The 25,121-nt window shown below is 42.7% G+C and overlaps 1 protein-coding gene and 1 non-coding gene across 3 annotated transcripts in view; both read right to left on the reverse strand.

Annotated features, from left to right (window-relative positions):
* The window catches only part of LOC124722111 (potassium voltage-gated channel subfamily H member 2-like), a 1,246,495-nt gene that overhangs the window by 831,901 nt on the left and 389,473 nt on the right, over nt 1–25,121 (reverse strand). The gene's annotated exons all lie outside the window — the stretch shown is intronic.
* Trnat-ugu lies at nt 17,082–17,156 on the reverse strand. Its single transcript has one exon. It is a non-coding gene; the product is annotated as a tRNA-Thr (tRNA).

Consider the following 25,121-nt stretch of genomic DNA (forward strand, 5'->3'; position numbering starts at 1 on the left):
AGCATTCGCGCAGTCTTATGCTAAAATTGGAGACTGAAAGACCCCCTCACACTGTCACTGACCAACCCGCCCTGCAGCACCGTTACTGATTTAATCTGAAACCGACCAGAAGTAGACCGCTACATTCCACGTCTCGTGAATGAATGGAGCTTGACGAATCCTCGCCCATCTAATTGCACAAGATTTATCGAGATGCGCCCATGTCGAGGAGGTTAGCACTCCTTATCGATGTATAGTAATAGATTTGAAAATGGCATTTCGGCGAGGCTTTCGACTGGGGCGCCAGCCAGCATGGGGCCGCACAAGCCACGACACTGTCGGCGTCGGTTAGGGCGATTTTTAGTAGACATGTGTAATGAATTCTGACGTCAAACAGGGATAGATGCTATATGCTTGCAGGTAATACACTTTTCTTAAACTCATCTCTGTCCACCACCAGGATCTAGTCAGTTGCACCTTTTCCCCTAGCTTGTAGGTGTAGGGTAGAGTTTGAGTGTTTCTGTCGCCGGTTTCGAGGGGTATATTTTTTTCGCAGCAGGATAAGACTAGTTGTCAGTTTTTGCGCAGTATTGCCGTTCTTGCGCAGTGCTATGCATATAGCTGTGCAATTAGTTCAGATCATTGTGATTAATTACGCAATTAGGATAGATATTTGTGTACGTTTGGAGTGGTATTGGGATTTTTTTTTTTTCAAGCAGGATAAGACCAGTTGTACGGTATAGTCAGTTTTTGCGATTTTAAGTCGTCCTTGTGCAGCGCTATGCATGTAGTTGTGAAATTAGGACCGATCTTTGTGATTAATTAAGTAATTAGGAAAGTAATTAAGATGGATAATTGAGTCAGTTTGCCAAGCAAAATAAATGAAGTACACTAACCTAACCATCCTCTCCAGCATCCCGGACCGAGCGAGGTGGCGCAGTGGTTAGCACACTTGACTCGCATTTGGGAGGACGGCGGTTCAATCCTGTTTGCGACCATCCTGATTTAGGTTTTCTGTGATTTCTCTAAATCGCTCCAGGCAAATCCCGGTATTGTTGCTTCGAAAGGGCACAGCCGACTTCCTTTCCCATCCTTCCCTAATCCGAAGATACCGATGACCTTGCTGTTTGGTCTCCTCCCCCAAAACAACCCCCAACTCCCGCATCTGGTCAGTTTCCATGTGTTAAGGGTGCACTTAGGCTTTCCATCCAGAGGAATCAAGTTTCGAGTCGCTGATAAGTTGCGTTTTTATTGTGCACTGAGTGTTTGTGCACTGAATTATTTTTGGGTGTTTAAACGTTTTGAGCATTATTTCGTTGATCTACGAGTAGTTTGCACGTCTGTATGATGTGTACGGGATTATTTCGGTGATTTACGAGTTGTCTGCGTTTCTGCACATCAGTGTAATGCATTATTCACGAGTAGTTTCCAGGTCTCTAATCTGTATGTTGTGACCCCAAGCACGTCAGGGTGAGCGTTTTGCATCAGCGTAATAAATAAATTAGATGAAACCCATAGCTAAATAAATTGTTCAAAAAATAAATAAAGTACACTCTTTCCTCTCTCCAGCAGCCCTGAACAGGCTGATTTCATTTCCCCGGCAGTTTTACCCCTCCAGACCGCCGGAGGTGGGGGGGGGGGGGGGAGGGGGTAAGGTGGTTGGGGGAGACTTGCAGCTGAGAAAAACACGTGACATCAAGATGCTCCTATGGACTGAACTGCACGATCAGTTCTTTTATCTGGTGAATCGGAGGTTTTAGAAATGACTGACAATTCCAGAAGAGACAGATGTATCCTTGCATTTTGTAATGCATCTTTAATTCAAAGCATTTATTTGCAGGACCGTATTCTTCCTCCTGATATGTTCAAGCATTAATGCTCGCTTAGTTTCTTCATACAGTGATCTGTGGATGCACTCCTCGGCTGCATGAGTGCATATAATACAGCTATTAAACCTCCCCCTCCCCCCCCCCCCCTGTCTGGCACCAGCATCTCGCTAATTGAACACTGACAGCTCAACAAGCACTGATATCTCAGCCTCTTGTGGTGGTAACACTGAACTAATGCTGTAGATAATAAATTTAAACAAATTTAAACAACTTATATTCGAACTGAATGACATCGTGAGCAGCTTTTAGTGGGGGCAGCACTATACTAACTCCCCTCAGCTGCAGGAGTAAGCTCTTAGAGCAAAATTCGATATTCCCGCCCATTTTCCAAGAGGATGACACGCCAGGAGCCCCCTCTAATTGCTTTAATAAAGACTTATGTCCAGCACAGGTCGAGTCCTTTTCCCGCCAGTTCCTAGGAAGAGGTGGCGGTTGGGTACCTTTTGCTAGTGGAGGTAGCCCAACTGCCCTTTCTATCCCGCCATTTTCTTAGGTTAGCAGAGATTGCCGAAGTGCCCTTTCTTTCCCGCCATTTTCTTAGGTTACTAGAGGTAGCCCGATTAACCTATCTTCCCTCAAAAATTCAATCTTCCCGCCAGGAGGCGTGGCACTTTCCCACCAAAAGGCGCCATTTTGGATAACGGTGCACGCGTCATCAGCTGACGTCATGGCAGCCATCTTAAATGACGTCAATCGCGTCATAAGTTGTCGTCACGTGACGTCACGTACTTGCGTCATCAGCTGACGTCACGGCCTCCATTTTGGATAACGGTACTTTGGGTTGAGATCGCCCCTGGGATGACGCCGCCCCTGGGTTGACGCCGCCCTTTTCGCCATCTTGGATAATGGTACTTTGGGGTGACATATAGGTTGTCCCAGTATTGACGGTTGTGTCCAGACACGCTGTCATCCAGGCGAACGGCTGCTCGAAACATCCACCACACTATGGCCGGTTGTATTAAGAGAGACATTTTCCTGGGCTTCAATGGGACATTTCCTAGTAATGTAAGACACTCTAACCTTTGTGCAGAACATGACCATTATTGTAGACCACCTGCATACATTCATGTTTCATGTCTTCCCAGACGGCGCTGGCATCTTCCAGCAGGTTAACTGTCCTTTTCACAGAGCCAGAATCGTACTGAATCGCGCTACAATGGTTTGAGGAGTATGATATTGAACTCACGTCGATTTCTCGGCCACCAAAATCGGCTGATCTGAACCTGATGGAAGACATTTGGGGCGCTATCGGCGGTAGCTTCACGCCCATAAACCACTGGCCTGTGTATAGACGTCCGCTGACATGCACTTCCTGAAACCTACCAAAGACTTACCAAAAACATACCACGCATTGCTGTATTGCACTCCAAAGATTGATTATCAGCTATATAATTAATCAAGTGGTCGTGTTGTTTCGGCTCATTGGTGTATTTAGTGAATGTGCTTTCATTGCCCTGTACGAATAGGGAAGTAAAGAGCTGTATTTTCTTATACCCCCTGAGTAACTCCCCCATCCCCGTCTACTGGCTGCCGCGCTCGCTGTTAATCCCTTAGATGCTGCATAGCCGTTCTGACACATCCCATCCCCACGTGCAGTATGAATACATCCTACAGTTATCTGCAAACATCCCTCACAGGTTCAAATGGCTCTGAGCACTATGCGACTTAACTTCTGAGGTCATCAGTCCCCTAGAACTTAGAACTACTCAAACCTAACTAACTTAAGGACATCACAAACATCCATGCCCGAGGCAGGATTCGAACCTGCGACCGTAGTGGTCGCGCGGTTCCAGACTGTAGCGCCTAGAAACGCTCGGCCACTCCAGCCGGCCCCTCGCAGGTCTCAGCTACATCACACATCTTCAGTTCGACGTAGTCTTAACCTGAAATCGATTTGTACAACACGTATCGCCACAAACCACTTTAGTCGATTTTTTAAAAACTGAAATAGTGATGACTGGACGCTATTTGGCTGGGTGGTCAGCACTGAATTGGAGAGTGACCTACTGGCTACAGTCTCGTCATCCACTCGCGACAAATCAGAGTTACTGATTGTTTCTTCACTTTGGGATATAACCATCTTACTGGACATGTATATAACCTTTATTTGTTTAACACGGGACGAGGTGTCTCTATACAGATGTGCTTTAAGTAATAGTTTTTTGAAAAGTCGTCGTATGTATAGTACAGCAGCGAGAGAGTTTATGGCGTGGAAGGCTCGAGGCCTGACCGAGCAGAAGGCGGCGAAGATGTCGGTGTCCATTTGCAGGGGCGGCCACACTGAAAGTGGCTGGCCGCAACGACTGCCGCTGCTGCTGCCTCTGCCGCTTCCGCCTCAGCCGTCACACTGCGGAAACGGCCGAGAAAGAGTCTCGGGTGCCGGCGCCAGGACAGTCAGACCATTTGCTAACACCAGACAGAATAAATATATTTTTTTATAGAAATTAGTATTTCCGACGATGAACAACTCCTCGTAATAGCATCGCGAAATGGTACGAATGTATGTATGTTCCACATCTCTTCCTAAACCACTGGAGCGATTCCAGCCAAATTTGTTACACATATTACTTACCGTCTGGAAAGAAATAATCTGGCGGTAAGAACCAGCAACTTCATATTGGGGACGGGGCTATAACGTGTACAGGAAAAAGAGGAAGAGGACATGGGTAAACAGAGAGTGGAGAGAAGGAAGTGGACAGAGAAAGGGAGGGGGGAGGATGTGGTGGACATAAAGAGGAGGAGGAGGAAATGGACAAACAGAGATGGGAAGAGGACGTGAACAGTGAGATGCGGAGGAGGCGATGGAGAGACGGGGATTAGGAGGTGGACGGAGAAAGGGGGGAGCAGATGGACTGAGGGAAGGGTGAGCAGCAGATGGACATCGAGAGTAGATGAACAGAGTGTGGGGTGTGGGAGGTGGACAGAGAGGGGGACGGAGGCAATGGGCAAAGTTGGGGGAACGAGGAGATGAACAAGGAGAGGGGGAACGAGGAGATGGACCAATCGAATATTGGAATAAATACATACCCGGGCAACGACGGGTACTCAGCTATTAATAATACGAAAAGAAAAAAAATAGAGCAATACCACCGATTATATATTTAGCTGTAATCGCATAAAGTCAGGTTTTTTAAAAAATTTTCGGATGTCGCCAGAATGTCAAATAGAGCACGAAGAAGTGCACAAAAAACCGAAGGAGACCAATACAGACGAGGAATAACTAATCATTTGTTTGGGGTATGTTACAGACTTCATGCTCTTCTTGTGCCTCACATAACAGAGACGTGGATTTCAGTTTCGCTGCATCACCAAGAATGAGTTTTTCTCGGCTTGGAAACGATGAATTACAACGTGCTGAATAAATACTATCAATACCCACAACAATAAAGCTGCAGTGGCAGTATATGAAAGTTACTTGGCAGGTGCGGTGGTGGCTTTGTATTTTTCAGCTGCTCACGAACAATTACAACACAAATAAGGACACGTGCTGTATCACTGTGTTATTTTTTCAAGAAATTGGATAACATTACAAAAAGTACAGGGATGGACAAAACTACTGAAACACCAGAAACACAACATATTACTATGCCTAATACGGTGCAGGACAACCGTTGACGTTCAAAACATCTTCCAGTTGTCTCTCGGAATGGATAAATACAGGTGCTGTACGGTTGTCGAGGAAATCGTACACCATTTTTCATGCAAAATAGCGGCAATTTCAGGACACGATGATGGAGGTGAATAGCGAGCACGCACCCTCCGCTCCGAAGTAGGCCACACGCGCTCAATAATATTGCGATCTGGTGACTATTGTGGCCAGGGGAGATGAGACTGTTCATCCTTGTGCTCACAAAACCAGTTCTGGACGATGCGAGCTGTGTGCACAGGTGTCCTGTTCCCTTGGAATACAGCATCATGATTGGGGAACAAACACTCTATCATGGGATGGACTTGAGCTGCCAACATGGTCACACAATCCTTAGCAGTAATGCGACCACCGGACTCGTGGAATACCACGATATGTGTACCCAAATCATCAATGAACCTCCGCCGTATTTCACTCCTGGTACGTTAACTCGGCCACAAGTTGGAAACAGTGCGAAGCAAGACTCATCCTATCAAATTACTGTCTTCCATTGCTCCACAGTCCAGGTTTTATCGCTTCGGCGCCAGGTATTCATGTTAAGGACATATGCGACACTGATTAACCGTTTTGACATTCCAGCTGGATCTGCAATTCCCTGCCTACGGAGATTCCTTTGAGTTGTTTTGGCGCTCATGTGTTTCGCGATTTTAACATTCAGTTCTGCAATGACTTTTGCAGTTGTCGTCGTGTTGTTTTTCCTCTCTGTAGTCGTCAATGAGCGTCCGTCACAATCTCTCAGCACACACTTTCAGTCGTGGTGTGACTTAAAGGATGACGTTTTTCCGCTTTCCATTTTATGCAGTATAAATCTTTGATACGGAGCCTGTTCATACACCAATCACTTCGGCTTCCTTGGTTACGGAAGTGTCCACAATTTGCCCACGGTCGCATTTACTTATTTCCGGTTTAATCCACCCTAACTACATACAATATTGTACAGACCACGACTGTCACTTGCAACGTACTGAGGACATTGCACAGATACCGTTCGTAGTCAACTATAACAACGCAATCTGGAGGCTTGGCTAGCATTTAGGAGGCCGTGCTGAAAAATAATGTCTCCGAAATTTCTATGTGAGAATTTACAGCTTTTTAAATAAAACAAACGTTAACATTCAACATCTTTATTCTTCGTGTCTACATATTTATTTCTCAACATAGTCACCCTTCTGACGAACGCATTTCTCCCAATGAGACTAGTTTGTTGATAGCGTCACTGTAGATTGTTTGACTTTGTTGAGGGAACCACAACCACACCTCTACTTGTCTACTTGTAACGGTTCATCACTATCAAAGTGAAGTTGTCGAAGGTAGAAACAGATAAAAATCGAATGGGATCAAGGCGGGACCGTATGGAGGAGAGCCGATGACAGTGAACCCAAGGCGTCGGACTGCTGTAGCTGTAGCATCGTTCGTGTGTGGTATGGCATTGTCATGCTGAAGGAGAGGATGGTCCATGTTTCCACGAACTCTTCGAGTTCGAAACTCGATTATATGCACGTTGTTTCTAACGCTACACACAACTACATTAAAAGCTACAATTCGGAGACCTTTAGCGGCACGGTGCTGCAAATACGTAGACGTTAATAATACAGATGTGCAATGTTAATAACTTTTGTTTTATTTAAAAAGCCTAATGAATTTTCACATAAAAATTCGGAGACATTACTTTTCTCCATGCCTTCATATGTTCAACCATGTATTTCTCACTGTTTCCATATTATGGTCCATGCCTTGCATATCGATGTCTTCTATATCTTCTGCATGTCGATAGATTAAAAAGTTATGATTATTAACCGCAGGAGATATTGATGAAAACCACAACTACAACGCAACAAAATAATCGACTCTGCGTGATATCGCTCACCGAGCACATCCTTTCGATATCTTAAATAGTTGCCGCATAGCGCCATACATCAGTCCTATAGAAATTTTACGATCGCTTCGTGTAGGTACTGAGTCACGGCGCCCACGTAACAGATGTTTGTTCTTGTGTGCCAGTTGTGTGCTAGTGGTTATGGCTCTGGCCGAGACGTGTCACACTCGTATAGGTGAAAACTGAATGCAACATTTGCTGTATACGGAACGGAACAAAAAGGTATATTTCGGTATATCAATAACTAAATTTCAGTCTACATTTAGCTTTTCTGTAACAATAGAAAAACAGTTTTCTGTAAAAAAATTTATTTCTCGTAAATAATTGTATGTTCTGTTGCTTTCGTTTTCTGCTGAGTACCGGTAATTTCAGGTGTGTGACTGTTAGAGTGAATGAAAGGATAAATGTGATGTATGTGACATACGAATATCTATATTAGTCTTAACTGAGTACATATGGCGTGGGAACATGTATCTAAATCGGCTGTGTGAGTCATATACATGAGGAAACTTGTGATACGCAATTCGCCAGTTTATGGTGCTGAGGAAGCGAGAAACATACTTCGATAATTCACTTATGTATAGAAGGGATGATTTTGCTGTTATTCCAACATTGTGTTTTTCAGAAATTATTTATTTAGTAAAATATTCTAAAGAAATATTCATAATATGATTGATGAGGGATAGTGAGGATTATACCTGCTAGCTGATTGACTGTAATGGATCTCAGTCAGAAGAGAGAGCATACGTGCACTTTAATGACCTAGAGGAATTCCTTCTTGAGTCTTACGGGATTCAGGGCTCAGACATCATGACGATCGGTCGCGATCACACTGAGCTCTGAAAAAATGTTTTTATTTTGCGCAATCGTGATTAAAAGTCGTGGAGTATCGTAAAGTGTTAACGGACGAAAGATAAAGACGAAAGTGCAAATTCCTGACTTTTTGTGTGAACTGTGGCTTCTTTTGAGTAACTGTAATCCACGTGGTGTACTGTACAGATCGTAACCTAGAACTGATTCTTGAAAGTGATCTGTTTGTAGAATGCTGATCGCGCATTCTGTTGACAGACAATCCGTTGATAATTTTTCCGACAACAGGTTATTGTGTACCATAACCTGCCTATTAAAGATGATTGAGCTACGTGTGTGTGGACATCGTAATTTTTCCTCCAAACTAATTCTGACTTGGTTGTGAAATTGTATCCAAGACGTGGCAATATGCACAGGGTGGCTCTCTTAAACGTTTATGCGTAAATATCTCTGGAACAACAATAGATACTGAAAAAAAGACGACTGTCATGTCAATGAATGAAGGGAGTTGCTCATGAAGGTAAACACTATGAAACTTTCTAAAACGTAAGCAAATATTATTTTTGTTGAAAATAATATTTGCTTACGTTTTAGAAAATCTCATAGTATTTACTTTCATGAGCCAATGCCTTACATGAGCCAATGCCTTACCTGCAAAAGTCGTTTCTCAATATCCGTTGTTGTTGCAGAGATATCTGCGCAGTAACGTTTAAGTGGGCCACCATGTATATTGGAATTTTCATTCTCCGATTTCTTCTCATTTAGCAGCTAGTATAACCCGGCACTAGAAAAAACATTTCGCACCCTGTAGATTCGCATACTGCAACTAATTTTCATTACATCCTTTCCAGTCGGAAAAATATTATTCGTTTTTTCAGGACAGGCGTGTTTGCTGCAGAGGAAATCACCGAAATATGAGTGTTAATTCTCGGGTGGGAAACAGACTACGCTGCCGCACAGTGTATGGCATATTGAGAGGCGCGGGGTCGTTTGCAGGCGCAGCAGAAGATTGGACACTTGGCATCATACTGTGAAACGCTGTCAACCTCAAAATATAAAGTGTGTGGCAGTAACATGCATTTCAAACCGGCCGGCTTCCGTCTGGCCTAGCCGTTAGGGCGAGCTGCACCAGTACAACTAATGTAATAAAGTAACTGCACTCCGCCATTAGCCCCCTATAATACATATCTAAATGTTCACATTATGAACACGCGGCGTACCTCGAGAGGATTTAGATTGACCAATTATACCAATCTTGTTCTGAACAATAATTCACAACGATTATGACTACATGATGCTCAAAATCCATCTGAAACGATAAGGTACAAAAGAAAAGTCACAATCAAGTAATAAATTGTAGAAAAATATTCCTTATTCACGCACTGTCACGGAATGTTTAAGTAGTCTAAGAGGCAGTATTCTCTAGTTATATTATCCATAAACAAACTGCGAGCACCAACAAAGAAAAAAAATTGAGTGCTGTCAACGGATCCTAGATTGTCTTTTCTCCATTATATAAATTGCTGTTACTATATCTCTATGATACTTCAATAGCAATGAGACAAAGAATTCTTTATTATCTCTAGCATCTCAGTTCTCTGGTTACGTTGTAAGGATCCATTAATACCAAACCAACCACATAAACTCGAGTAATACAGTAGAAAACTCGAGTAACTCTTTTGTAAAGGCAGCGTAAAATAAAGACAGATCAACCATACAGAAAATAAACTAAAGAGGAGTTAAAATATAATTTGACTCTAAACAGACCAGAAGTAATCTCTGCTAGAACGTACTAAGCATGAAGTTGGCCAATAAAAAATGGGATGGTGGTGTGAGGGAACATCATTCGAGTGGGAGGCTAGAAGTTTAACAACTAATTTGGTCCGTGCATTACTGCAAGTTTGAAAGCGATGCTAAACAGGGATACGATTTCGCTGTGCACCTGAAGTCTGGTAACAATATAAGGGTTTTATCTCAAAGCTGCTCGACGAAAGAAAATTTCCAAATGTATTACTTCAGTAAGCTATTGAGCATCATAATATCAATGATTATTTGTCAGTCTAAATGTAGGTACATAGAAGAGAGATCGCTGATGGAGTCGTTCTTCAATTGTTGATGAACAGAAATAAAGTTCTTAGTGAAACTCCTGACTACTAATAGCCGCGCGGAGTGGCCGCGCGGTTAAGGGCGTCATGTCAAGGATTTCGCGGCTCCTCCCGCCGGAGTTTCGAGTCTTCCCTCGGGCATCGGTGTGTGTTTTGTGTTGTTCTTAGTATAGGTTAGTTTAAGTGGTGTGTAAGTCTAGGGACCGATGACCTCAGCAGTTTGGTCCCTTAAGAATTCACACACATTTGAAGATTTGAATTCGACTACTGACAAACTGGACCACCACGTCACAGAGGTTAATGAAGAAACGGAAGAAGGAAAAGAAGTAAAAGTAATTACACACACCGCTCGCGAATCTCTTTAGGGGGGATGTAACGGAAAAAGTGAGCATTTATTTAAAACATCATTACTGCCATATTTATTGATGTACAAATCTAAAATTTTGCATGTTTAAAGCAAAAGAGATGTGTTTTAACGGGAAAATATAATTAAATATGCTGGATTAATATTTTGCCATAATTTCAATTTTTAATTTTACAGTCTTTTTTTATAAAAAGCCGTAACTCAAATTCTAATCATGCAATTAATCTGAAAATTTTATTGTAGTGTCCTGAGAAGGTTGTAAGACCACCCAGCTACAGTTATTAATTTATGGGTCAAACTGTATCATTAACAGAGTTTTTAATTTTGAACATCCAAAATTAACTTTTTTCTGCGTGTAATCATATAAAAATCAGAATGTAACTGCAGGATCTCGCATTTTTTAGTTCTAGGAAGACAGCAACACGTTGCGAACAGTTCCTGAAAATTTCATAGCATTATCCCATACACTTTCTAAGAAAAGGCCTCTAATAACGTGAAAAATGTAAAACAGGAAAAATGAGGTTCAAAGACTTTCTTCTCTTGTAATAAGCTTACCTCAATTTTAAAATCCCTCATACTGATACTCTTCTTCCTCCAGGCTTCTCTTCTCTCCTCTTCGAATCTGCCTGGCCTGTTTTTGCAGGTAAGACATTGATCTGTTAGCTTTCTTGACCCTGCTCTCGTCGATGGTGTAAAATGCTTTTGTTGTAAACACACCAGGATCTATATCAACTCTCTTCAGCACTTCAGTTCTGCCGTTATTTATTGCAACATAAAACTGCATCATAGAGACCTGTTTCGAGTACTTCAAGTCCACAGAATGATCTCTTTGAGCATCTAATCCAAATTAAATTATTGAAGCTTTCATTTGCATTTGTGTCTTTCCGTGAAGGCACTTCCTCAATAAATCAGGGTTTGCAAGAAACCTGAATGTGGGCTCAGTTGCATTCATAACACGTTCTGGTAATGAATGTTTATGTGAATACGCCTTATTTCTGTTGTTTAACTTACACCAATCGTCTTTCGGGCACAGATTGTGCATTGGTGTTTGGTCAGTGGATAGTTTGTGGAAAAAAATTGTCCACACAGCACGCCTCATTGCCTCTAAATTATGTGTATTTTTCCTGGTAGCTGCCCCATTAAAAAACTGAAGAAATCAATTTCTTTCAGAGTAAGACTACGTTTTCCTTCTAGTGGTTTTCCATCCTCAAGTACTTCACCTTGCTTTCTTTCAGCAAGTGATAAAGCCTGACACTAAGCCTCTTTTCTATTGTTATATTGTACAGATTTTTATCTGTTACAGCTTGTACGAAGAGGAGTCCCCATCACCAACGTATTTAGTATATCTACTGGCCCTCAGATCTGGAGAACATACTCACAACTGCAGCAGGCTCCATGCCCCCACTTGTGCCACTATAATTTTTAGAGCATGTTACTGCATGATTTTTTTGCCTCAGTTCCTCACTGTCTTCATTACTGGATATTTTGCTTCTTGCACACTGGTGGCAGTATTTAGACATAATTTCTACATCGAAAACTTTACCTGAGTCAATACCAATAACACATGCAACTCCAAACAGAGATGTGTTACCCCTTTTCATCCAGGTCCCATTTACAGACTCACAAAGGTCAGTAATATTTGTAGAACATTCACTGTCATGAAAATCTACCCCAGGATCTATTTATTTATGGTTTATTTCCACCAATTCTTTTACTGCTTTCTTCATAGAAACTTTGGCAGTATCGCATACAGCATCAGACATTTCTTTATTTATTTTTTCAAACGTTGCACAACGTGAAAACATGTTCAGAAAACCACACAATAAATTACCTCCCTCCTTGCCCTGTCCAGGGCATCTCAGAGCATATGCTAATCTAAAATAGCTTTCATAGCTACCAGTGCCAGTTGTTTTGGAGGAGGAAAATGAAAAGTCATAGCCACACGAATTACAAATTAATTTAAAATCACAAGCTATTCCCACTCTTCTCTCTTCAACAACAATCATACATTCCGTATTTCTACAGCTAACACTTAATTCATAAGTCCCAATCCATTGGACTCCATTCAACACCATTCACGCGCCTGGACAATTTTCCTGTCCCAAGTTTCGATGCTGAAGCTGAGAGCTTATGTTCCTCATTTCGAGCTGCTTCCTTTTTTTGATGGTAAACCGATTTCCATGGAACCTCCGTTTCCTAAACACAGTTTTGCCACCACCCATTATGCATAAATCTTGACTTCCACCTAAAGGTTTGCGAATTCAACCTTTCACCAACTTATATGTGTTAGTATTGTCAAAACGTAAATAAACCACACAACCACACGCAGGGAAGTTTTCAGGCAAAGATATAGATGTCAGCCAGAGATATAGATGTCAGCCAAATATATCGAAAGAAAATAGCATTCACACTGACAAAAATTCCGCTGAAGCAAGCAGTTTCCCAAACGTCGGAAAAGGTGGGAGTGGCCGCCAGTGCAGAGTTAATCAGGTTCACAATTTAATGGCATTTCTAAAGCTGCTATTACGATTAAATTCACACACAACATAGATTAAACTGTATACATCAAGAAAATAATATATTTGAAAAATCTTATTTTGGACCAAAATCCATTACTTCAACTTAAAAATGTTAGTGTGCCGCTACTCCAAGGTTAGTAGTTTCACCTCTTACCATATACGGAAGTATGATACGATCAGAGAAAGAAAATTCTAAGGTATGCTCAGTCTTATGTTCCTGAACCAGCCTTATTCCACTTTTATCCTCAAGAGGTAAAGGCATGTGGTGAGATCCTAAAAATCACAATTTTTCATTCGATGCAGAACTGTAAGATTATAAATACCGCATATAAAGTGTACAAAACCATGACAAGTGATGTTTTAACTCGGAATGGTGAAGGATTGAACACGATAGAAATTTCAAAGTGTGCAGAGCATAAATACTACAGCAATCCTTACGAATTCGTAGGACGTTTCAAACTACTTCTGCCCTCACATGCAAGAGGACATACAGAACGCAACAATGAAACTGTATTAGTTATTTCTGTACTATGCAAATCTCATATAATTCAATAATCAAGGAGAGGGCTGCTAACGAACTGCACAAACCAGCTCGCAAAACATTACCACACAGACATGAGATGATTAAAGGATTCGGTGTGGTGTGGCAAGATTGTCCTGTAGACTACAGATAGTACTCACATGTGGACTGAAGTTTCAAGTATGTGAGGATCGTGATATGAGTAAGTTATTAAGAAAAGAACAGAATGCCTTTGACCTTCAGATCAGGCTACATTCATAAGGATTTCTGGTGTCAGGTTACAGACTTGAGCGACAAATATTTAAGATAACACCCCACATCCCTCCACCTGGGGAACCACTGGGAATTGATGAGTCCTCCAACGGAACCCCCTGCTATCCTTCCCCCTGGACCAATGAGATTTGATCACCCCCAACTCATCTTCATCCTGTATAACTGGGGCACTTGAGTGGGTGGGCTCATTGTGAAGCTGTGCAGCACAGGGAGAGAATCAGGCTGGGTCTATTTTTTAAAAACAAATTATTGTAATTACATTAAGTCAGATCATTCGAGGACTATTTTTTCATAATAATGTCATTCGAGGCACCAGAAGAGACCACACACATGGAAGATATGTAAGTACTCTCATTTTCTCACAATTTCACAATTTTTCCATATTTATCGTATTTTCGATATTTTCCAAAATTTTATGTTTTTCCGCATTTCTCGTATTTTTCTAAAACCTTACGTATTTTATCCAGTTAAATGAGTTCCGCCTCACTGCTCTTCACGTCATGTCAACATCGCGAGATGTCGACGTCATGATACTTTCAGCCAATAACTGTGCAGCATGTGTCCAAAACTATCCGAATTATTTATCGTTGCTAAGCCACCACTACATTACTAGTGTGTGTCTGACATCATAATGTATGTGTCAGAAACGAACGAGTTGATAGAAATATAGCGAATTCCATAACCGCTGCAGTTTTACCGATTTCCAAACAAAGATACTCAATGTAAAAGAAACACCACACCGTGATACACAAACCCCTGCCAAGTCACCACTACATTATTAGATTGTGTAATATCATAGTTTATGTTTCAAAATGGGCGCATTTTTAGAAATAATAATGATGTCATAGCAAATTCTGATGGTTCCACCCAAAAATAGTGTGTGTATAAGGAATTACACAGCGCTACGAAATACGCACCTAGAGAGCTGACCAGTGAAAAGTGCACTGCTTATAGGGTAGATAACACCTTTAACGCTGACGTGAACAGCAAGCTGGCAATGGCAGAGAAATTTGCCATAGTTTAGTTGTAATCGTTTCCGACGTCATAACACGGTATAAACAGTTGCATTATTATTTGAGAGTGTGTGATATTGCTAGAAGACACACAACAATTCGAGTAGGAGACCTACCAATCCTTCTGTGTCCATCATGTTGGTAAGATTAGGCTAGGGTTCCCTTCAAACGTGGGCAGGAATGGCGCAACAGCTATATTCCCTCCCCCCACGTGGACCATAATAGGTATATCAGGAAAAAAATATAATCCTCCATGCACACTGGCGGTGGGTGAGATCTGTCAGTGCTCCCAGGCACATTAAAAAAGACATGTAACATGAACTGAACTCTTGCAGTATTAGTGTACAGTGTCTCCAAAAGATTCGTAAATAGATACAGAATATATATACAGGTTCCTGACACAAAAATGAGACTGACCAACTGCCATAGTGCAGCAAGAAAATAAACTGTTTGTACTTCATGTCACTGACTTACAGAGGCCACAACACATTAATATGTGGCTTTAGAGAACTGCAGCGTTCACGAGCCGTCTGTCGCCAAGCGTCTGAAGAAATTTCAGATGAAGCCCCCAACACAGCATCCTGCCCATGCGACCGTGGGCATCTCGGCCGCGGGCGCCGACACCAGCGATGCCAGCCCATGGAATACTGGCTAAGCCGGGCTACCCAACCAACACCTTTTCAACGACACTTCGCACATAACTGAAACGTCTAGCCCTGGGGCAAAACCACCGCCGCCTCAGTGCGCGGACGTTACTTGACAGCAATTTCCAGAAAATGGCTACGCCTAATTGACAAAACCTGGGGAATCACCGACCTGTGTGTCGTTCCCAGTGACGTCCAAGAAATTCCTTCCCTCCACTCACAATCGCAACTTCAAGATCAGGGGGGCTGCTCAGCGACCGGTACAGAAACAAAAGCCCATACACTATTCGCGCCGCGCGGGATAGCCGCGTGGTCAAAGGCGACTTGCCACAGTTCGTGCGGTTCCTTCGTCGGGTCGGAGGTTCGAGTCCTCTCTCGGGCATGTGTGTGTGTGTGTGGTGTGTGTGTGTGTGTGTGTGTGTGTGTGTGTGTGTGTGTGTGTGTGTGATAGAGAGAGAGAGAGAGAGAGAGAGAGAGAGAGAGAGTTGTCCTTAAGTTAGTTTAAGTTAGATTAAGTAGTGTGACCTCAGCAGTTTGGTCTCATAGGAATTTATCACAAATTTTCACTACTGGCATCGCAGGTAGCCAGTGTTCGGTAAGTCTGGTAGTGTAGCACCTGCCAAAGCAAAGATGTGTGTCCGCGGTGGACCCTGGAAGCAGGCAACAATGAAATGTAAAATTATTTTTGTTACTTGGCTCGCGTATGTTGTTGAGCATGTCTATGAGCTGCTGGATTTATCCACACAGTCTTATCAACAAAAATAGGTCCGTATCTTGTGTTACACAAAATGCATTATTTAGTAACAAATACATTCCCACAAATACTCGACACAATAAAACCACGTTAAGTGTTGGGCGTTAATAATTTATCACAAATCATCCTCTCTTCTGGTTCTCATATGTCGTTAGAGTTCTGACAACGTCCTGTTTATGACACTGTCACTGAAGACAAAGCACAAATCAGCTAGTATCGGAGTCAAGTTCAGAAATTGATGCTGTTGACCGTATAAGTACGTATATAGTATATTTCTTTTTTTTTTTTTTGGTAAATGGTAACTGTGACAATTCGATTGGGAAATTCCCATAATCCTTTCATATAATGACTTCATTTTACAGCTAGCATTCTCCTGGGTAATTTGTTTACGAGACTGACGTTTAAGATAGCTTGCACCATAATCTTATCCCACATCTAGTAATTCAACCTAGTATGAATCTGAGGCTGACGAGCAGATCCCATAACGTTGTTTATAATGTAGGTGGCCACATTTCATTGCACTGAATCTTTTGTTGCTTGCGGAAATGCTTACTAACTTACTAAGTGGAATACTTTTCCCAAACCCAATCATGTGATGGACTTGGTACCAGTATGAAATGATAATTAAATCAAGACCTTAAGCTGTCGACAGGCGTTGATATACATCAAGGGGGACTGTTGAAAATGTGTGCCCCGACCGGGACTCGAACCCAGGATCTCCTGCTTACATGGCAGACGCTCTATCCAGCTGAGCCACCAAGGGCACAGAGGAGAATGCGACTGCTGGGACTTATCCCTTGCACCCTCCCCGTGAGACCCACATTCCCAACCTAATGTCCACACACTACATTCGTAGTGCCCCTGCCCATTACACTCATTACTCGCGGCAGACAATCTTACGGGACTCGGTAAGGGTTGGGGTTGGGTTGTTTTGAGGAAGGAGACCAGACAGCGAGGTCATCGGTCTCATTGGATTAGGGAAGGACGTGGAAGGAAGTCGGCCGTGCCCTTTGAAAGGAACCATCCCGGCATTTGCCTGGAGTGATTTAGGGAAATCACGGAAAACCTAAATCAGGATGGCCGGACGCGGGATTGAACCAGCGTCCTCCCGAATGCGAGTCCAGTGTCTAACCATTGCGCCACCTCGCTCGGTGACTCGGTAAGATTGTCTGCCGCGAGTAATGAGTGTAGTGGGCAGGGGCACTACGAATGTAGTATGTAGACATTAATTTGGGAATGTGGGTCTCACGGAGAGCGTGCAAGGGATAAATCCCAGCAATCGCATTATCCTCTGTGCCATCGGTGGCTCAGATGGATGCCAGCACAGTAGCTCAGCGTGTTCGGTCAGAGGGTTAGCTACCTTCTGTAAAAAAAACTGAGTGAATGGATCAACGTAGAACCTGAACGAGTGTCATCGGACGTTCGCCACGAACAAATTCAACGAAAAAAAAGATGAATAGAGCGTCTGCCACGTACGTAGGAGATCCTGGGATCGATTCCCGATCGGGGCACACATTTTCAACTGTCCCCGTTGATGTATATCAACGCCTGTCGGCAGCTTAGGGTCTTGATTTAATTATCAATTCATTCTAAGAGAGCTGCATGGTCACCAACGGTATCTGTTCTTTCGAACATGTCGGAAAGAACAGATACCATCATCATATCGGCACCAGTATGTTCGACCAACACACTGGTCGTACATGAACTCAAATTGGACACTGCTCTGTTCGCAAATACACTATTAAGAACTGACATTCATAGCCAGCATACATTTTGTGTAAGACAAGGAGTAATTAGGACTAGTACAGATTGGCATTTTCCTACGTAGCTCCGTTTTTGTAAGTGGCACAAGATACCATACGGAGTTTGTCTATGTTCTAAAAAGTTAGGGAGAGACGTCATGATCACGCGATCTTCTTATAAGCAATAAGCGACCTAGAGTTCAAACAGGCATTAAAAGGCATGATGAATCTGTACAAAAACATTTGTCTAATATCAGCCTGTTAAGAGTCTCAGACTGACGAGCAAAGCCCATATTTTGTCGTAACGCACCACAAAAATCCTGAACATGTTATGCATGTGATAAATAATTAAAGAATCCATTTACTTGCAAACCCATACTGACATCAGCGCTGTGCAGTGTTTCTGCCAGAAGTAGCAGCAAGCGCATAATAAAACACGTTTTATACTCTTGGTTCTATAGGAAGTATCTGACGTCAGTAACGTGGACGACAAATTGATTTCAGTCATCTGGCAGAGTAACACTGAATCCCACCATTCGATTGTCTATAGAACAACTGTCAGTATCACTGTTTGTGCAATCGATTCGACGATACAATAATTGAAACTACAGGCATACAATGCACAATTTTATATATCATTATAAGTTATGATTGTCTTTTACTTAAGACAGGCGTGGGATTACATCTACCAATGACCAAAATTCCATTAAAACTACCGTCTTTCACAACTTGTACACATACAGCTAAAATATAATTCTTGTGTATCCTAATTTTAGAAGTCATAACCAGAAAATACGTCACGATCACATGTTTAACAACATATAAGCTCGTATTACTTCCCAGTAGACAACCTGCAGAACAACAGCTGTATGTACTCAATAAAAATTGGACACATGTTATATGGCATTTTTTCTGCAATTTGTCTATACTACCACCTCCAACAATATTAACTATTCCTCCTGAAACATCCTATGTTACTATTCAGGTCTCGATGGGCCATCGAAAGTTTTCAGTGCTACACGCACGTAATCGACCGAACCCTCGCGGGAATACAGTGTGGCTGCGAGCGAGTGGAATAATGGACGGGGAGGAGGGGGGGGGGGGGCGGCAAAGATGGGAATTTGCGTCTGACGAGGAGCGTAAGTGGTTAGGTCCTGCAGGCAGCTTGACCAGTGTGTAACGATAGTGCAATGGTTAGCGCGTCTGCCTCCTAAGCAGAAGGTCCAGGTTCGAACCCTACTCGGGCACACATTTTCATTTGCCGCCATTGCTGTGTTTCAACGCCCTGTGACAGTGTCCTTCGATATTTAACATGCAATTGTTTTTTGAAGCAAGACAGCTGATTTTGATAACATTTGTCTTGCCATCAATGTAACGGGATTTCACTGATTTGTGATGGCGCTAACCCATGTCATATACATGCGAATCAGACTGTAGCTAACATTTAGGCAAATGACGAATGGTCAGTATACAAGTATTTACGAACAGCAGAAGCAGGATTGTAGCGAGCTGACACTTAACCAAGTGCAACATAAAGTACCTGTGTAGTGAGTCATTACAGCTGCAGATATGACGGTAATATTTGTCTAGCAATTCACTGTAGAATAAATGTAATACTCGCACGATGATCTCTGCAGTTATAAATGGAAGAGACGACGCCACCACAATATCTTTACTAAGGCAGTCAGCGCTAGATTATGTGCACCGCCATTAGCGTTACAGTAAGCAGTTTGACAACATAAAACCACCACATCCCCTGACGATCTGTGCCATTAGCATCATACAGTTGTTACTCGCAGTGATTACAAGTTGATGATGTTTGTCAAGAATAGCGGAAAGCGCCTCATGAATGTGAAGTTCCATTTGCATTACGCCTAGGACAAAGAGAGTCCTAAATAACAGTAAAAGGTTACCCAAGGAAGGGAAGAGTCCACGTGCTGTCTCGAGTTCTTGCAGTTTGATATTAATGTAGTTCCCGACGGTTTCACACTAACGGGCTCTTTTGGCTATCGGAATACGCATATGGGAATTATCAAACTGTAATTGCTAGAACACTCAACTACCTTAATAACACCTCATTTTGAATTGAATATGACTCGGAATGAGACGTTAATTTGACGTTTCTGTCCGTCTCCTGACGACTTACTGAATGAAGTCTGAAGTGTACTGACAGTTGTGTTGCCTGCAGCATGAATTCTGTAAAGTGTTGTTGCAACTGGCAGTCATTGCTGAATACAGACATGTGCAAATATCTTCACCACTCTAGTGGAATTCGTATTTGTTGCATTTTTTCCATCCCGTAATTAGCACAGTAACGTAAGGTTCATTCATTCTGCTGAAGAACTTGATGCCCGCAAGTCCTTAAATTAGAATCTATGAGCGGTAGTAATGAATGAAAGGAAACAGATAGTTGCACAAAAGAATGGAGAGCTCCCTGCTTTTCGCATTTCGGATAGGGCATACGATAAGAATCTGCCGTAATATTATGCTTCAGAACCGTAGACGGTTTATTTTTCACTTCATACTAAAACAAAAGCTGTGATATGAGAAGAGGAAATGACTTACACGCTTCTCAGAAACTTTAGTTTTTTGTGTTTACTTTATCACTTCATACGAAAACAACGGCGTTGATATGAGAGGAGGAAATGAAGTATACGCTTCAAGGACGTAATATTTCCCTGTGTCGTACTACTGCGTGCATGAAAGCTCTGCAGGTAATTTTTGTGTGTTCGATAACGTTACTTTATGAGAAGGTTCCTATTTTCTTGGGATTCAAATAGAGCGTACATTTCATCACTAATTAGTATTCTGATGACTAATGACATGATACCTGTTCCAATTGCTCCATGGCACATGTGAGAAGAGTCTCAAATGGTTCAAATGGCTCTAAGAACTATGGGACTTAACATCTGAGGTCATCAGTCCCCTAGACTTAGAACTACTTAAACCTAACTAACCTAAGGACATCACAGACATCCATGTCCGAGGCAGGATTCGAACCTGCGACCGTAGCAGCAGCGCGGTTCCGGACTGAACCGCCTAGAAGAGTCCCACGTTGGTTCTGTAAGAACATGAAGGAAGTGATGTCCGCTCACTGCAGTCAGAGCCAAAGTGATTTCTTTCTGTTTATGGCGAAGCGTCTGCTGCAGTGTTCTCTCTAAGCACTATGAGACTTAACATCTGAGGTCATCAGTCCCCTAGACTTAGAAATACTTAAACCTAACTAACCTAAGGACATCACACACATCCATGTCCGAGGCAGGATTCGAACCTGCAACCGTAGCAGCAGCGCGGTTCCGGACTGAACCGCCTAGAAGAGTCTCACGTTGGTTCTGTAAGAACATGAAGGAAGTGATGTCCGCTCACTGCAGTCAGAGCCAAGGTGATTTCTTTCTGTTTATGGCGAAGCGTCTGCTGCAGTGTTGGCTCTAAGCACTATGAGACTTAACATCTGAGGTCATCAGTCCCCTAGACTTACAACTACTTAAACCTAACTAACCTAAGGACATCACACACATCTATGCCCGAGAGAGGATTCGAACCCGCGACCGTAGCAGCAGCGCGGTTCCGGACTGAAGCGCCTAGAACCGCTCGGCCACAGCGGCCGGCGAGCTGCAGTGTCCACGCTCAGCCAACATAAACAGATCGCGGCGGTACTGGGCACTGCCAATCGCTGCGACAAGCCGCGACAAGAACGTACTGTTGTTTCTGCTAACAATATTATGGAGTTAATACATCTTACTCCCCCCCATGAACCATGGACACTGCCATTGGTGGGGAGGTTTGCGTGCCTCAGTGATACAGATAGCCGTACCGTAGGTGCAACCACAACGGAGGGGTATCTGTTGAGAGGTCAGACAAACGTGTGGTGCCTGAAGAGGGGCAGCAGCCTCTTTAGTAGTTGCACGGTAAACAGTCTTGATAACTGACTGACCTGGCTTTGTAACACTAACCAAAACGGCCTTGCTGTGCTGGTACTACGAACAGCTGAAAGCAAGGGGAAACTACAGCCGTAATTTTTCCCGAGGGCATGCAGCTTTACTGAATGGTTAAATGATGATGGCGTCCTCTTGGGTAAAATATTCCGGAGGTAAAATAGTTCCCCATTCGGATCTCCGGGCGGGGACTACTCAGGAGGACGTTGTTATCGGGAGAAAGAAAACTGGCGTTCTACGGGTCGGAGAGAGGAATGTCAGATCCCTTAATCGGGCAGGTAGGTTAGAAAATTTAAAAAGGGAAATGGATAGGTTAAAGTTAGATATAGTGGGAATTAGTGAAGTTCGGTGGCAGGAGGAACAAGACTTCTGGTCAGGTGAATACAGGGTTATAAATACAAAATCAAATAGGGGTTATGCAGGATTAGGTTTAATAATGAATAAACAAATAGGAATTCGGGTAAGCAACTACAAACAGCATAGTGAACGCATTATTGTGGCCAAGACAGATACGAAGCCCACGCCTACCACAGTAGTACAAGTTTATATGCCAACTAGCTCCACAGATGACGCAGAGATTTATGAAATGTATGATGAGATAAAAGAAATTATTCAAATAGTGAAGGGAGACGAAAATGTAATATTCATGGATGACTGGAAAACGATAGTAAGAAAAGGAAGAGAAGGAACGTAGTAGGTGAATATGGAATGGGGGTAAGGAATGAAAGAGGAAGCCGTCTGGTAGAGTTTTGTACAGAGCATAAATTAATCATAGCTAACACTTGGTTTAAGACACTATTGGCTAGGAACTAAACATCTAGCCGGCCGAAGTGGCCGTGCGGTTAAAGGCGCTGCAGTCTGGAACCGCTAGACCGCTACGGTCGCAGGTTCGAATCCTGCCTCGGGCATGGATGTTTGTGATGTCCTTAGGTTAGTTAGGTTTAACTAGTTCTAAGTTCTAGGGGACTAATGACCTCAGCAGTTGAGTCCCATAGTGCTCAGAGCCATTTTTTGAACTAAACATCTATGGTCCATAGCACGCTAGCATTACAGTACTGGCGAGCCCCTGCAACACAGCTACTACTGGTAACCACAGATGCTCGACCCGCCGAAAAACAGGAAACCGCAGGGAAACCGTACTGTACACAGCACGCAAACCAACCACACACCCCCCCCTACACTGTCTGTGAGCCGATCTATGATCGATCGCCCACTAATGCACAACGACCTCGAATTGTTGCAGGGACGCAGCAACTGCAGCAAGCCCCGCAACGAGCTCCAGCAACGACAAAGGTAACGTTGCACGATACCTCGCACTAACGTAACACCTTGCATGCACTGTCGCAGATAGCAAGCCGCTACTGCCCTTACTACCCGTCCTATTGTCGCAGAGGTTTTTTTTCCCTTGGCGCTTGCCTTGGCACTTTTTTTCCTCTGCCCTTACAAGCGCTACACTTCGATCGTTTTCGTCCACTTTCTATCTACTGATAGACCATGGTAATGAGTAATCTTACCCAGACGCATGGATAACATCACAGCCCGCATCCTGTGACTCCTGACTGAAAAACTAACATGTTATACGGAGGTGACAGTAGAACTTCTGGTTTGGTCACCACGTTGCTGTGGGCGTGGAGGGGCCCCATCCTTTGTTACTTGGTTCAAGAATCATCAAAGGAGGTTATACACATGGAAAAAGCCTGGAGACACTGGAAAGTGTCAGATAGATTATATAATGGTAAAACACAGATTTAGGAACCAGGTTTTAAATTGTAAGACATTTCCAGGGGCAGATGTGGACTCTGACCACAATCTAATGGTTATGAACTGTAGATTAAAGCTGAAGAAACTGCAAAAAGGTGGGAATTTAAGTAGATGGGGCCTGGGTAAACGAACAGAACCAGAGGTTGTAGAGAGTTTCAGGGAGAGCATTAGGGAACGATTGACAAGAATGGGTGAAAGAAATACAGTAGAAGAAGAATGGGTAGCGTTGAGAGATGAAATAGTGAAGGCAGCAGAGGATCAAGTAGGTAAAAAGACGAGGGCTAATAGAAATCCTTGGGTAACAGAAGAGATATTGAATTTAATTGCTGAAAGGAGAAAATACAAAAATGCAGTAAATGAAGCAGGCAAAAAGGAATACAAACGTCTCAAAAATGAGATCGACAGGAAATGCAAAATAGCTAAGCAGGGATGGCTGGAGAAGAAATATAAGAATGTAGAGGCGTATATCACTAGGGGTAAAGTAGATACTGCCTACACGAAAATTAAAGAGAACTTAGGAGAAAAGAGAACCGCTTGCAGCATGAATATCAAGAGCTCAGACGGAAACCCAGTTCTAAGCAAAGAAGGGAAAGCAGAAAGGTGGAAGGAGGATATAGATGGTCTATACAAAGGCGATGTTCTTGAGGACAATATTATGGAAATGGAAGAGGACGTAGATGAAGATGAAATGGGAGATATAATACTGTGTGAAGAATTTGACAGAGCACTGAAAGACCTAAGCCGAAACAAGGCCCCGGGAGTAGACAACATTCCATTAGAACTACTGATAGCTTTGGGAGAGCCAGCCCTGACAAAACTCTACCATCTGGTGAGCAAGATGTATGAAACAGGCGAAATACCCTCAGACTTCAAGAAGAATGTAACCTCCCCGCAAAAATAAAAGAAAATATTTAAATGAGAATTGGACATCGTGCTAAGTGTAACCTCCCCGTAATTATTTTTAAATGATATGAATTGAATGAAAATGTAAATAGAGCCAAATGTTAGCTTCCCACAGTAATAAAATTCAATGATAATAAAAATGTGAAAAATGTTAAGTCCCTACAAAATTAACGTTAAGATCAACCTGCTAAATTTTATAAGGACAGCTGCGCTGACCTTAGGCCCTGTGGAATAATTAATCTGATAATTTGATTCTGGGAGGAAAAGCATAGGAAATGTTGTTTCAATTGGAATGATTCCTTTTTAAAAAAAAAAAAAACGATTGCTTTGAAAACAAAATTATTATTGGGGCATTTCTTGAACAAATTAATTACAATTGACTGATGTT

Source organism: Schistocerca piceifrons, chromosome X (assembly GCF_021461385.2).
Source record: "Schistocerca piceifrons isolate TAMUIC-IGC-003096 chromosome X, iqSchPice1.1, whole genome shotgun sequence".
Taxonomy (NCBI): domain Eukaryota; kingdom Metazoa; phylum Arthropoda; class Insecta; order Orthoptera; family Acrididae; genus Schistocerca; species Schistocerca piceifrons.